The sequence below is a fragment of the Eubalaena glacialis genome, chromosome 1 (genome assembly GCF_028564815.1).
Source record: "Eubalaena glacialis isolate mEubGla1 chromosome 1, mEubGla1.1.hap2.+ XY, whole genome shotgun sequence".
NCBI lineage: Eukaryota > Metazoa > Chordata > Mammalia > Artiodactyla > Balaenidae > Eubalaena > Eubalaena glacialis.
Genome location: NC_083716.1, coordinates 5,643,659 through 5,657,692, shown reverse-complemented (window position 1 = coordinate 5,657,692; position 14,034 = coordinate 5,643,659). Strand labels below are relative to the sequence as shown.

The 14,034-nt window shown below is 45.9% G+C and overlaps 1 pseudogene; it reads left to right on the top strand.

Moving 5' to 3' along the window:
- Positions 1-6,324: 6,324 nt before the first annotated feature.
- Positions 6,325-7,010, top strand: LOC133092645 (zinc finger matrin-type protein 2-like; annotated as a pseudogene).
- Positions 7,011-14,034: the final 7,024 nt, after the last annotated feature.

Genomic DNA, 14,034 nt, shown 5'->3' with positions numbered 1-14,034 from the left:
TCATCCGAGGGGATGGACCTCGGATTCCATCTCTCCTCCCTGGAGCTGATCACAAAGGGCGCCTCCTCGGGTTTCCTGCATGCTTTCTCCTCCCCGTCTTTGGTTTCCTTGCTCCTGCCTTCTGCCTTTGCTAAGGTTTCTCTGTGCTTCTCATCCTACAGTTAACATTCAAATTGGTTGACAGCCCTATTTTTTTTCACTAGACAGACATTTATTTCTCCCTGTTACCCGTTCTTCCCTTAGGTTAGTATAACACAGGACACTGAGGGAAAATAACCCTCTCCAAAAATGGGCTGAAGAAAGAAGAGGGACTGGTTTTCAACTGGATCATTCAGAGTTTGTCATTCAGCATCACACACAAACTCATTGATCAGAATTTTGAGTACACTAACGATGACCAAAAAAGGGAAAGAAAAAAAAAAGAAAACTATTCGTTTTATCTTAGGTAGCTGAATTCATAGAAACATTTCCTATTACAATGTGAAATAAGAAGCAACTCCCACAATTTAAGTAATTTCTATCCCAATCCGAATTTAGACACAAATTATAATACTATGTGATATTAGCCTAAGTTAACGTGACAATGAGAGTTCTAAAGTGCTTACTGACCATAACACCGGATTCACTGTTTCATAAACAAGAAAACAGCCTTGTTTTGGAGAAATGAAATGAACCAGGAATATAGGGCCAGACCCATCCAGGGCCCTTTTCAAAAAGAAGAAAACAGAAAGTCTGAGGGTTTGGTTTGGGGTAGGGGAAGGTTTACATGAAGAATCCACCCTGCCAGCCAATGGCAAAGGCTAAAATAGTTTTCAAAGGTACAACCTGAGTCCTCTGAAGAAAGGAGTGGCAGCCCTTTCGGCGTCTTAGCTAGAAAATGACTAATTCCGAGTCAAGCGCAGGTCCCGCTGGGTGGAGCCTCCTGTTGCCGTGTCCAGACTTTCCTGCGCCAGCCGACCTCGTCCCCGCTGAAGCTGATGCTCTTACCTCCCCCCGCCAACTCTCCCAGAATTTCAGTGAAACTCGGCTGCCTCTTGCTCAGGCGTTCACTCCGTGGACACTTTCTGATGAGCAGGCGCAGTTCTAAGCAGGAGGAACACAAGGGTAAGTGAAACACGGTCCCTGAATTGTGCACCCTTGGTGGGAAGGTAGAACGGTGCAAACACTGTGGAAAACAATATGGCGCATCCTTAAATAATTCAACGTGGGATTATCATGTGACCCAGCAATTCCACTTCTGGGTATATACCCAAAAGGACAGAAAGCAAGGTCTCAAAGAGATATTTGTACACCTATGTTCACCGCAGCCTTATTCACAACAGCCAAGTGGAAGCAACCCAAGTGTCCATTAATGGATGAACAGATAAACAAAATGTGGTCTATCTATATGATGGAATATTACTCAGCCACACACAAAAAAATGTTCTGATGCGTGCTGCAACATGGATGAATCTTGAAGACATTATGCTAAGTGAAATAAGCCGAATACAAAAGGACAACTCTATGACTCCACTTTTAGACAGTACCTGGAGTAGTCAAATTCATAGAGATGGAAAGTAGAATGATGGTTGTCAGGGGCTGGGGGAGAGGGGAATGGGGAGCTATTATTGAATGGTTATGGAGTTTCAGTTTTGCAAGATGAAAGAGTTCTGGAGATGGATGGTGGTGATGGTTCCACAACAATGTTAGTGTACTTAATGTCACTGAAGTGTACACATAAAATGGTTAAGATGGTAACTTTTATGTTATGTATATTTCACCACAGTTAAAAATAATTTAAGAAAGAAACCAAGCATGGTGCCTGCTCTCAAGGCTCCTGAAGTCTGGTGGCCCTGGGACAATGGCCTCCAAACCTGGTCTGGGCTCTTGCACAGACATGCTGGTGTCCACAGGGGTGGAGAAAGATTACATCTTTTATTTATACATACCTTTATCTCATCTTTTTTCAATATCTGTATAGAACTTGTTAATACAATAGCTCATGGTCATACTTTAGAGGCAAAAATTGGTCCTATATTAGGAGTGCCCTAAAAATTCTTCGCGGGTGGGGATGAAAGATGGAAAGTCGTCTGGAGCCCCCATCCTGGAGGACACTTCACAGAACTGGAATTGTTTCCTCCTCGGTGTGGGGTAGAGGTGGCGGCGGGTTGGGAAGCATCATAAGTCAAGTTGCGCTGGCGATGACAAGTGGCAGTGGGGATGTGGCCCTTGCCCACCAGGCCACCAAACTTGTATTAGGAAGGGCAATTGAGGGTCCAGAAACAATGACCCTGTTCCCCTCCCCTTTCTCCAGTGGGGTCAAGGAGAGTTCAGGTGTTACTCTCTTTGGGGACCTTTTCCTGCTGCTCTGGGGACTGCTTGTCACTGTTCAAAACTGTGAATGGCTGAGCCTTGCAAAACCATTGCTGCGTCACCTCCACGTCTGATCTTGGGGCCAAGCTCACCCACTTGCCCCAAAATGAGAGGGTTGGGGGGCTCTCCCTACCAGAATAAGAGCCTGCCATTAGATGTCCCACTGTGGTTGGTCTTCTCACAGCCCCACTCTCAAGGAACTTGTGACAGACTTCTCCAGCACTGGGAGGATGGCACTGTCCAGGGTTGACTTCTTCCCGCTGGTCCTCAGAAGTGTGCTACGGCAGCCCCGCCACTGACCACTCTCTGTCTTCGGTAAATTCCAGTTCCACTCTGGAGGGAGGAGAATTTGCTGAGGTTTCCAAGGAAGATGCTCATCCCTGCTCTGGGCAGGCTGGGAGACACTGGCTCCTTGTGTATTGGAGGCGGAGGGGGCTGTGAAGTCTGGAACTTCTACAGCCATCTCTCCCCTGAGGACAAAGCCTGACAGCAGGGAAGCCAGAGTGGATGCACAGAAAGCAATCAGGCCCCTGATGACATGGAGTAGCCAGATCAAAGCATCCCTGAAGTCCACCCTGCTCTAGACTGACCAGCTGCACATGCAAATTAATCCCAAACACTGTTTAAACTCGGTTTGAGTTCATGACCCAATGCATCCTAATTATACACTGGCTCTCTGATTTGGTCCTATTTCATTTTATTTAATCATTTTTTTAAATGAAGTATAGTTCATTCACAATGTTGTGTTAGTTTCAGGTGAAGAGCAAAGTGATTCAGCTATACATATACATACATTCTTTTTCAGATTCTTTTCCATTATAGTTTATTACAAGATATTGAGTAGAGTTCCCTGTGCTATACGGTAGGTCCTTGTTGTTTACCTATTTTATATATAGTAGTGTGCATCTGTTCATCCCAAATTCCTAATTTATCTCTCCCCTCCACACATCACTGTGTTAAATTAGAAAACTGGTAACCATAATTTTGTTTTTTACGTCTGTGAGCCTATTACTGTTTTGTAAATAAGTTCGTTTGTATCTCTTTTTAGATTACACATATAAGCAATATCATATGATATTTATCTTTCTCTGTCTGACTTAGTATGATAATCTCTAGGTCCATCCATGTTGCTGTAAATTGGCATTATTTCATTCTTTTTTATGGCTGAGTAATATTCCATTGTGTGTGTGTATGTATGTATGTGTGAATGTGCATATATACATATATCACATCATCTTTATCCATTCATCTGTTGATGTGGTCCTATCTCATTTTTATTGCTGACTTTGATAGACCAAGAGACTCTCCTTGGACTTCACTCAACCTGGAGCTATTTCTGGTGGGACATGGATGATGGCTTCTGTGCTCCATTCACTCTCAGGAGCCAATGAGTTCCACCCTTCATCCTGAGGTCTCTGTTCATCCTTTTGACTTCAACACCACTTCTCTCCACACATGGACCCAAGACCACCCACAAAAGACAAATCACAGGAGGGAGAGACGATACCCTGTGTATTTACTTGGAGCAAAGGGGAGGGCCAAGCGCCATGATTTCGAGCATCTCTGTTACTCTCACTCAATTCCCCATAGTTGCCTCATTTTCTTCATATCTTACCTATTAGGGGAAAGAGGGACATGTTTATGTTTTCTTATATCTCAGTCAATTGTGTTCACAGGATGCTTCCTGCACTGTGATTTTTAATCTGATTAATAGGCTTAAGTCCCATTTTTATTTTATCTTGTCTTGTCCTGCTTTTGTTCTATCAATCATGTCACAATGTAGAAAGTAATCAAAGTAGCATAACAGTAGCTTATTCTTCCCCGATTCACGTATCCCGGTCGCATTTATCTTGCTGTTGCTCTTTCACCTTATTTCTTTCGAGGATTACGTGAACATGCACGTGTGTTAAATTAGAAAAATATACAACCTTGTAAGAGGGAGCTATCATTTGCATAAAATACTGCCACCTGACAGCCTTGTAAGCCACTGTAGACATGACAGGGCTTAAACGTGAAGTTCAAGGCTACCTCGCCATACACAGCAGATGTCTTCCAGGAAAACCCAGTGTATGCCAATAATACTGTAGTTGGGTCATTCTTGAAATACACAAAAGGATCAAGAATTTTTTTTTTTTTTTAGTGAACTGGTGGTGAGTCATTTTCTACAGTTAACAATGCTTATTAAACTATTAATTATTTGCAAACGTTGCTCCAAGTTTAAGTCGTTGCAATGTTTTCTTAAGCAGGTTGTACTGACCGAGCTTCTCTCTCCATCAGAGAGCTCCTTAAATCACATGACCCCATTGACTGCAGATGATTGGCTAAGAGGTGGAAGCTCGATTCAAGCTTAGCCAATCAAATTTCCTCAGAGAAGCTTTGTCACTGGGGGCAAAGAGAATGAGCCAACTAGCTGAGGACTGCTGTTTAAGGCTGACCATGCCAGGACCATGTGCAAGGCGATGACCAGAGAAGCTGGGCTGCAGAGAGCAGAAAAAAAGCAGACTGGCAGCAAAGATGAAAGGGGAGAGAGAGCTTCCAGGGCACCCTGGTCTGGCTGGCCAGTCCTCACTGTATTTAGGATCCAAGGAATACACTTTTATTCTGACCATAAATCCCACATTACTTGCACCTACACGAGCAGACGTTTGTACCTTGCAGGATTCATTTGGCTCTGCAGGATGAGCACAGGGGGCCGCTCATCCACCCCCCTTTCCCGACACCGGAGGCTTCTCCCAGGCCATCAGCTTTCCTTGCCCTGCCTTCCTTTCTTCTTCCTTTCTAATTCACCAGCTGCTCACTCATGAATGGCTTCTGGAGAGGGCTGCAGGGAAACACTGTCAATGATCTTCTAAGACGCCCAAGTCCTCATGATGGGAATTTCCAAGTTTTTACACACTCATGCCTTGGTTATAACTAATGGAATGTTCAAGTTGAAAGGAACTTTATATTAAAAGACCACGTGGCCCAAATTTTGCCCAAATTTGCAAAATAATCCTGATTTCAAAGATTCTGTTCAATTTTCAATCAATCGATCATTTTTGTTTCAGAAGATGTTCTTCCTTCTTCTGCGGGGGTCAGAGAGTAAGAATGGACCCAGTAGCTAATCTCAAGGAGCTCTTGAGAAGGTCAAACATATACAGTGGAAGTCTTGTGGAAGGTCAAATATATACAGTGTGTTAGGATTCTGGGGGTTGACAGAAACCCACCTGCACCAGGCTGGACAAAGAGAGGAACCCATTGGCTCAAGGAATCCATGGATGGATCAAAGAATCACAGTGCCAGAAGGGCAAGGACTTACTGGGAATCAGGAACAACTGGATTCTCCATCTGGACTCTCCCTCTGCCTACACCATGGAGGCTTAGTTTACTTAGTAATGGGTGGGAGGAGATTGTCTCCCATACAGGATTAGAATAAATATTAAATTTTAAATACCTCAGAGAAGTGCCTAGGATGATGCTCCTAGTAGGAGCTCGATAAATTTCCCTATTTCCCCTTATAGGTGTCTCACGGTAATGAAGCCCAAGAACATACAATTTGTTACCCGACATGCTTTGTGTGGGGTGTAATGGAAAATGCACAATGGGAGGAAAAGGAGGAAAAGAAGAGATAAAGGAACTTCTGAGTCACTGGAGAGAATCTTCCAGGCATTTTTGAGTCCAACAGAGATATTCTCTCCTCACAAAAACCAGAGAGGCGTATTCAACCTCTCTGCCTGCCAGGATAGTTGCAGAAATTGTCTCGAAGACAGCCTTATCACAAAAGAAACCACACCTCCTAAATAATGCACAGATAAGTAAAATATTAAAATGGAACATCTAGAGCTAGAAAAATAGAAATGTATTTACAGTGTTTATGGAACTGAGTCAGAAAATCGCTGTAGATTCAAGAATGAATTTGGACTCAGAGAGACTGAAAACACCCTGAAATTAGGATATAAGTATTGACTTAAAAATAAGTGAGGGGCAGTGAAGATGGCGTCGGGCAGTGGGACAAAAAACTTGGACTTTTGCTGAAAGTGGGACAAAGATGAATATGAGAAGCTTGCCGAGAAGAGGCTCACGGAAGAGAGAGAAAAGAAGGATGGAAAACCAGTGCGGCCAGTCAAGCGAGAGCTTCTCCGGCATAGGGCCTACAAGGTGGACCTGGAATCCAAGCTCGGGAAGACAACGGTCATTACCAAGACCACCCCACGGTCATTACCAAGACCACCCCATGGTCATTACCAAGACCACCCCACGGTCTGAGATGGGAGGATACTACTGCAATGTCTGTGACTGTGTGGTGGAAGACTCATCAACTTCCTGGATCACATCCATGGAAAGAAACATCAGTGAAACCTGGGCATGTCTATGCGTGTGGAACATTCCACTTTGGATCAGGTGAAGAAACGTTTTGAAGTCAACAAGAAGAAAACGGAAAAGAAGAAGAAGGATTATGATTTTGAGGAAAGGATGAAGGAACTCAGAGAAGAGGAGGAAAAGGCCAAAGCCTACAAGAAAGAGAAACAGAAGGAGAAGAAAAGGAGGGCGGAGGAGGACTTGACATTTGAGGAGGAGGATGAGATGGCAGCTGTGATGGGCTTCTCTGGCTTTGGTTCCACCAAGAAGAGTTACAGAGGCTTTCTATGCTTGGCTTTTTGCCAGGCCTAACTTTGTGTGTGTGGGCGCCATTTTGGGGGAGGTACTGGGGAAAGTCCTTAAGAGTGGCAATGGAGAGGGCTGGAGGGTGGGTGCTTGTGGTTTCCCTCTGCCTTGGGAGAGAGCACAGGATGCAAAGGAACGTGCCGTGGCATGTTCCTTCAGCCTCAGTATTTCACTGGAGACAGAGGACCTCTGATCATCTGAGTTCCCAATGAAGAAAAACCTCCGCTTCTGAGGCTGCTTTCCGGAAACTCCACCTGCATCTTTTCCTTTTCATCTGTCCATCTCATCTGAGCATCGTACATTTATCCTGTGTTCTGCCTTTGTTTTAATTTTTACTCTTGCTTAGCCTACAGCAGAAGGGTTCTCTGGGTCCCCAGTTTCCAGCTAATAGCATATCCTTGACTGGCCCCTCCTTTCCCCATTCTCCCCCAACCCCGCCCCGTGGTTCTCTGGCCACCTGTGCACACATGTGTACTCCTGCCTGGGTCACTGGTGTGTGCGGGGCTGTGTGCATGAAACTGTCACATAGAGGGAGCCTGAACTAGAGCCTCAAGAGCATTGCTGCCTTGGGGTCTGGTGTTCTCAGCTTCCTCAGAGCATGTAACAGGAAATTAATTAGGATGAGTGTTTGGTGTGGTTTTTGTCTGGTGAGTTTTTTAACCTTTGTTCTTCGTATGTAAACTGTTCAGCTTTTCCTATTTGTTTCATTTTATTGAGGATTACTCTGTTTTTGTCTTCCTTGTAAGCAGGCTCTTGGAAGAACCTGTTTGATGCAAAAAGGAAAAAGGAAAAAACCTCATATGGGCGCCCTTGGGTCTCAGAGGCTGTTCAACATGTATAATAAATGGCATTGACTGGGCCTATTTCAAAAAAAAAATAAGCGAGGACTTCCCTGGTGGCTCAGTGGTTAAGAATCCGCCTGCCAATGCAGGGGACACGGGTTCGAGCCCTGGTCTGGGAGGATCCCACACACCACAGAGCAACTAAGCCCGTGCACCACAACTACTGGGCCCACGCACCACAGCTAGTAAAGCCCGTGCTCCTGGAGCCCGCGCTCCGCAACAAGAGAAGCCACCGCAATGAGAAGCCGCGCACCACAACGAAAAGTAGCCCCCGCTCGCCGCAACTAGAGAAAGCCCGGGCATAGCAAGGAAGACCCAATGCAGCCAAAAATAAACAAATAAATTTATTAAAAAATAAAATTAAATAAAAATAAGTGGGCATTCTTAGAGCAACTGCCATGGGCTGATACTGGTTAGTAGATTAGACGTAGACAAACTCAAGGAGACTAAAAGACGCAGGACAAAACTGCTCTCACCATCCCTAGCTGAGGTTTCACCAAAACCCTGATGAGGAGAGATCCGAAGGAAATAATCAGAAGTGAGGAAAAAGATATTTTTTAAATGGCAAAGGTGCTGATTATAATATAAAAAAGAAACAACTGAAATTTCCAGGTAAGAAAGCAAATTATTTCAATACCAATTATATAACATAAAATTGTACACACACAGAAAGTGATGCAAAGGGAATGTGATAAAATATTACCAGTGGTCTGCTTGCGTGGTGCTACTATATAGGCAATTTGTTCTTGCTGAATTTCTTTTCAGCAATGAATCTGCAGTACTCTTCATCAAAAACAATTTTAGGGAAATGTTTAAAAATGATTTCTCTTACTGCTGAAGAGTGGTACCTGGGAGATCAAACAGATATTTGATGAGAAGTAACTGGAGCGTGAATTAGGTGCATAACTGACACTTACTGGGTACTGGGATTCCAGGTGCCAAGCAGAGGGCTTAATGGAGAGAAGGTGCTCATCTAATCCTCACAAACCACCCCCCACAAGGGGGGGTTGTGAAGAGTGAGGTGAAGCATGAAAAGTGTGACTCCCTGGGGCAAAGACACAATGTGGAGGTGGGCTGGGGTCTGACTCAGAGCCCACCCTCTAGACCTCTAGGGGAGCAAGTCACCCCATCAAAGCTCATCCTGCTCAGTAAGACGCTCCATTAAAACTAACACAAAAGTTGCTCATTTAGTTCTCATAAGGGTTCTGGGGCAGGTGCAGAAACCAAGTCTCAAAGAAGTCAAGCAACCAGACCACAGGCGCACAGCTGGAAAGGGGCAGAGCACAGATGCGGTCCTGCCTTCCCGATTCCCATCCCATGGCTGAGATTCCAACTCTGCTCGGCCCACCTCGGTCCAGGGGTTTTCCCAGGAAATGCAGTAGCACAGTCAGCAGGGGGTTATCAGGTACTTCCCAGGGGCTAATCACCAGGGCCCCAAAGACGACATCCCTGCCTGAAGGAACACAGATCCCCCGGGATGTGGGCGCGCGCACAATCACAGCACGTGACGTGACTGTTACGGTGATAGGTATGAGATTAAAAATCTTCCATGGAAGACCCAGGAGGGTGCCCTAGTGGCCCAGGAAATACGGAAAGAAGCCAGTTAGTGTCTGTTGCAGGTCTGCATATGGTAATCGATTCTCCTGTTGAATTTGAGGCCTGTGGCCCGCGAGTCAGACTGGGGCACTCCTGAGAGATTCAGCTTAACACAGAATCCAGAGGTGCATCCTACCTTGATTTACCTCCCATCCTCCCCTGAAATGGGGTTAGCACCCTGTTGATTTGAATGTCTTTCATCAGCAAATGCACTACAGGCTGCATATCATGTATGATGCTAAGTGGAGGCACCAGCTCAGGAGCCAAACTTCCTGGGGACATTCAAACTCCCGATCCTGAGCCTGTATCCCAGAAGGGCCAACTGCGGCCATCACTCCACCTACCGAGTCAGATTTCGTGACAGTCCACAGTGAGCTGACTCGGACGGTAGAGAGGAAAGAACAGTGAGAAAGGGAGCCGAACCCCTGATTCCAAATTCTGTCACTAATTGGATTCTCTCCCCTCCCTGTATCTTTCACCCTCTTTTCCACAATCAATGCTCTTGAACACTAGACTCGCCGAGTTTTGTAACTGGAATTAGCTTTGGTGCTGGCTGCCTTCTAGGTTGAACACAAGAAAAAACAAAGCATAAAGGAGTTAAGAACTCTCTTGATATCACACAGCCAGCTCGAGGTGTCCTTCCTGTTTATTCTAAATGGAAGCTGTTTGGGGATAATCTTTTTTTTTTTTTTTTTAATTCCTGGTTTTTTCGGCATGTACTTTAAATTTATTTATTTATTTTTGGCTGTGTTGGGTCTTCGTTTCTGTACCAGGGCTTTCTCTAGTTGCGGCGAGCGGGGGCCACTCTTCATCGCGGTGCGCGGGCCTCTCACTATCACGGCCTCTCTTGTTGCGGAGCACAGGCTCCAGACGCGCAGGCTCAGTAGTTGTGGCTCACGGGCCTAGTCGCTCCGCGGCATGTGGGATCTTCCCAGACCAGGGCTCGAACCCGTGTCCCCTGCATTGGCAGGCAGACTCAACCACTGCGCCACCAGGGAAGCCCGGGGATAATCTTAAATAGGAGCTAAAGACTCCGCCCTGAAGATTATTTCCAGGAGCAGAAGCGGAAACTGGTGAAAACGGGTTAAACCAGCAGCTTCAGGAAGCCTGGTCTCTGGGGGACCCAGAGGTCAAAGTGGTACCCTCCTCCCCCCTTCTCTCCCCTCTGCACCCTTTGTGGGGTGGGTCCCTTCCCCCTGCACATCTTGAATGGAGTTTTCTGTCCACACGGAGTAAAACCAAATAAGGAAACTCAGATGTCTGGCTCGATGGGATGAGTGCAGAGTGTGTGATCTGCAAAGCCAGACCCACCAACCAGAGGTCAGGACCCTGCAGCTCGTCCCAACACTGCCATCTGTTCTGTGGACTGAACAATTGGAGCTTCAGTGTCTTTTCTAGTAAAACAGAGGCAATGTTTGCCTTACTCACCTTAGATAGTAGCCCATTAAAAATAATTATTAAAAAATAATGGGACAAAAAAGCATAATAATGAGACTTCCCTGGCGGCACAGTGGTTAAGAATCCACCTGCCAACGCAGAGGACACGGGTTCGATCCCTGGTCTGGGAGAATCCCACATCCCGCGGAGCAACTAAGCCCGTGAGCCACAACTACTGAGCCTGCGCTCTAGAGCCTGTGAGCCACAACTACTGAGCCCGCATGCCACAACTACTGAAGCCTGCGTGCCTAGAGCCCATGCTCTGCAACAAGAGAAGCCACCGCAATGAGAAGCCCACACACCACGACGAAGAGTAGCCCCCGCTCACTGCAACTAGAGAAAGCCCACGTGCAGCCAAAAATAAAATTAATTAATTAATAAAAAAATAATAATGATTCTGACACTTGTTACAATGGTAGGGAAGATTTATTCAAGACTATTGCAATAGGAGAGAGACCAAGCTCAAGGGCAAGTTGAGGATTTATAGCCAAGGAACAGAGTGAGAGGCTCAACGGATGGAAAATTCCTAACAGGAGACATCAAGAGTCAGGGGGATTCTTGGGACTTTCTTGATGGTCCAGTGGTTAAGATTCCATGCTTTCACTGCAGGTGGCATGGGTTCAATCCCTGGTCGGGGAACTAAGATCCTGCATGCCGCGTGGCCAAAAAACAAAACAAAACAAAACAAAAAAGAGTCAGAGGGATTCTTGCTAAAGGCAAGCCGAGGTGATCAGATATCAAAAATGGGAGATGAGAAGTTTGATCAGATATCAAAAGTAGGGGGTTCTTGGGCTTCCCTGGTGGCGCAGTGGTTGAGAATCTGCCTGGTAATGCGGGGGACATGGGTTCGAGCCCTGGTCTGGGAGGATCCCACATGCCGCGGAGCAACTGGGCCCGTGAGCCACAACTACTGAGCCTGCGCGTCTGGAGCCTGTGCTCCGCAACAAGAGAGGCCGCGATAGTGAGAGGCCCGCGCACCGCGATGAAGAGTGGCCCCCGCTTGCCACAACTAGAGAAAGCCCTAGCACAGAAACGAAGACCCAACATAGCAATCAATCAATCAATCAATCAATAAATCTTTAAAAAAAAAAAAAAAAAGTAGGGGGTTCTTGCTACGATGGGCTGGGCAGACCAAAGATAGGACAAGGGCGAAAGTCAAGACCTAGAGGAAAAGATGTCTCAGAGGAGGGTAAAGTTAGGTCCAGGACAAAGTGTCTGTCAAGCCACAGAATCAAAAAAGATACTCTGTAACCTGCATGTTCGAAAACTGTAACAAACAATTTACATAACTTTTTTTTGTTGTTTCTATCCCTTATAGACATTGGCTATGAAAATTATTTAGAAATAATTTGTGTTTAATAGCTGGTAAAAAAAAACAAAACACAATTGGCATTTCAAGTCTAATCCAACCAAATACACAATCTTCAGGCTCTGGAAACTCTGAGAAACAAAGAGTTCAGGAGCCAATGATGTTATGACCATCTGGCTAATCTTTTTTCACTACCATCATAGCTAATGGCCAAGCAGTCCATGGACCTCTGGGGGCTGGACCTATCAGGCATCTGAGTGATGGGCCCAGCCAGCTGCCTGTAAGACTCTTGGGATGGTTCCCACTGCACAGTTGGGATGTGGCACAAAGGGCTGTGCTAATCAATCCCGTACTTCCAGCCTGGGGGAAAACAAAAGTATCAACAGAAACAACTCAGAGAGGAACTTTCTCATCATATATCAAGTCTTTCTAATCATTTTAAAGACTGCTATTCAGTATCTGCCAGGATTTTAGGAGGGGACTTAAATTTGCTTCATAGATTTGAAAACATTGCCAGGAAAAGGATCACCTGGCTAGATGGGTGGTTTCTTCTGCCATGCTGCATTTACATGCACTTTCATCCCTCTATAGAGTTCTACTGTGTGCCCAGAAGTATATCAGCAGATGAACTTAGAAGACCCAGAACCGAGGATTCAGGGAAGCAAATTAAATCTGACCAAGGGAAGACCACTGGGCTCAACAGTCCAATACAACACAGTATAGACCATGCAGATGTGAACACCTGAGCCCTGGACCATTCTTCCTCTGCCCAATAAGCCACATGTTTTCTTTACTTCAGGGCTTCTATCCTCTACCTTCTCAAAGTGAACACCTATAGATACAGAACTGCCTGTTGGGGTGTCGTTGGGGAATTCAAAATTGTCATCGACTTTGGATGCACCAACACCCGTCACCAGCTACCCTTACGAAAACAAGAAGGAGGAAGTAAGGTCTTATTTCAAACGAAGTCTTCCATGATTCCCCAAACTCAATGCAAACTCTCTGTCTCTCAACCCTCTGATATTCTGTGAGTTTTCTTCCAAGCACATTTTACTGTTTTGTCCTGTGGTTATTTCTGTCTCACCCACCATATTCCACCACTTCCTCTGAGGACCTATTGAGACCTCTCGAGTCAATCAAGGCAAAGCTTCTACTCACCCTGGACGTGGCCTCACAATCCTCAGTCACTCTCCCAGGCAGACACTGCTGGGGGGCTAGAACTGGCATCAGAAGTAAGTCAATTTGTTGCCATTTTGAGTCTAGACAGGGAGGGTGGGACAGCCTCTTATTGCCCCTGGTTTCTCCCTCCGGAGCTGGATTGAATAGTTTCAGTGCTTAATTTGCTTTAGGTTCTCAAATCATTCACATAAAACAAGTCAGACCCTCTCACCAAAAGCAAACGGAGCTCAGCAAGGCCCTACTTTGTGAGTCCTAACATTTCTAAGAAGAGAGAATGTAGACAGATCTTAAGGGGCCCACACACCCCTCACTTCTTTCTCACTTCCTCCCTGCATGACACGAGGAACTGCTCTCGTAAGAGGGATGGATGCCCCACCAGCCACTCCAATCAACTGGTCAGTGTGGTCAGCTTTGGGGAGGCCAGAATCCTACCCTTTGCAGACATCTGATCCTACAGAGTTATGGTCCCTGGGAAACTTCAGATGTGGGTGGGAATAGGGGCGGGGGGCTCTTACTTATTCTAGACGGTAAAACCAGAGACTTTCAAAGCCGAGTCTCAGCAGTACCTGATGTTCTGCCCACCTACACCTGTAAGGATTCCTTCATCTGGGGAAGCCCTGGGCTATAGAGTGGATGGGAATTCCCCACTGGGAAAAGTCTTCTTCCTTCTGGATG